The following is a 2,081-nucleotide window of genomic DNA, read 5'->3' on the forward strand; positions in this document are numbered from 1 at the left end:
TATATTTTTTCGTTTTGGGGGAGATCTTGAAATTAAAAGTGTAATTCCGAATCAGATAGAGCGGGCAAAGCAGCACATGATTTATTGTATTGCAAAGTGCCTGAAAATGAGGTTTGTAGGTGCATTCCCAGAAGTTCAACATACATGTAGAAGCCACTCAAGCCAGTGAACACACATTGTACCTTAATATGGGAAGATAAATGTCGAATGATTCTACTGAAATATATCAGATACATGCATACTGTAAAGTGTTTGAACTTTCTCCATCTATGAACATGAAAAATGAGAGGATGTGCAATCTAAGTAATCATTTCCATAACCAGCTGTGTAGCTTCCTAACAAAGGTACCAATAGCAAACAAATAAAGACAAAGGTACCAATAGCAAACAAATAAAGACAAAGGTACCACTGGCAAACAAAGACAAAGGTACCACCGACAAACAAAGACAAAGGTACCACTGGCAAACAAATAAAGACAAAGGTACCACTGACAAAGACAAAGGTACCACTGGCAAACAAATAAAGACAAAGGTACCATTGGCAAACAAAATGAAGACAAAAGTACTATTGGCAAAAAAAGACAAAGGTATCACTGGCAAACAAATAAAGAAAACTGTACCACTACCAAACAAATAAAGACAAAAGTACCACTGGCAAACAAATTAAGACAAAGGCACCACTGGCAAACAAACAAAGACAAAGGTACCACTGGCAAACGAAGAAAAATGTACCACTGGCAAACAGATAAAGAAAAATATACCACTGACAAACAAATAAAGAAAAACATACCACTAGCAAAAAAAGACAAAGGTACCACTGGCAAACAAATAAACATAAAAGTACCACTGGCAAACAAATGAAGACAAAGGTACTATTGGCAAAAAAGACAAAGGTACTACTGGCAAACAAATAAAGAAAAATGTACCACTAACAAACAAATAAAGACAAAATACCATTGACAATCCAATAAAGACAAAGGCACCACTGGCAAACAAATAAAGACAAAAGTACCACTGGCAAACAAATAAAGACAAAAGTACCATTGACAAACAAAGAAAGACAAAGGTACCACTGACAAACAAATAAAGACAAATGCATTGAGATCAACGTTAAAGCGATCCTTAGTGTCAGCGATATATTAACAAATGGATGTTTGATATTCATAAACCACTAAACCATTGTTTAGTGCCGTTTATAAACATAATTAAAAGGTTAAACTGGATGGAATACATCTACAAGTTGATATTCGATATTCTCAAATCGCTACGTTATTGGTTAGTTTAACATATAAACATAATAAAATGGATAGAAAAAAGATTTCATATGTCTTAATCAGGTAAACAGAGTAATCCGTAGTCAAAATCAGTGTGCCAAGAATGGCCTAAACAGCACTTGACCCAGAAATAGGTTATATGAGCAAACCAGATCATTATAATGACCATAGAATTTGCGAAATGCTGACTTTAAACGAGACTGTTGAAACGCTCTGTAAAATCAACTTGTTTGTGAGTAGCCTGCCACGATTCAACAAGAGCAACGCCAACGTGGCATAATACGCCTGTAGATTTTGCTCAAGGAAAACATATTTTAGTGGGATTCATATTTTAGTGAAGTTAGCACTGTCCTCTGTGAGCTAATTCATTATTATGCTTGTAGAAATGGATATCAAGATATAAAGAGGGATATAGCCTTAGAATGCGCTACTTCATAAATATGCTAATATACCACACATCTTTGCTTGAAACAGTTAGTGCTAAAGTATAAGTACAGGTACAGTATACTGAAATGCAATATTCAAAACACAAGTCTATCAACTTACTATATCGGATGAGTAACCAAGCCAAATGATCTTCGGTTTGTATCCTGCCATCATGGTGATCAAATATACCAAGTTATAATATCCAGGAGCTTACGGTTCGGTTTATATCCTGCCCACAAGGTTTTCCTAATAAGTGATACTACGACCTTGACCTTTGACCTTGAAAAACAATAGGCACCTTCATGTCATCATGATGATCAAATATACCAAGTTATGATATCCTGGAGCTTACGGTTCGGTTTGTATCCTGCCCACAAGATTT

The sequence above is a fragment of the Ostrea edulis genome, chromosome 5 (genome assembly GCF_947568905.1).
Source record: "Ostrea edulis chromosome 5, xbOstEdul1.1, whole genome shotgun sequence".
Classification (NCBI taxonomy): Eukaryota; Metazoa; Mollusca; class Bivalvia; order Ostreida; family Ostreidae; genus Ostrea; species Ostrea edulis.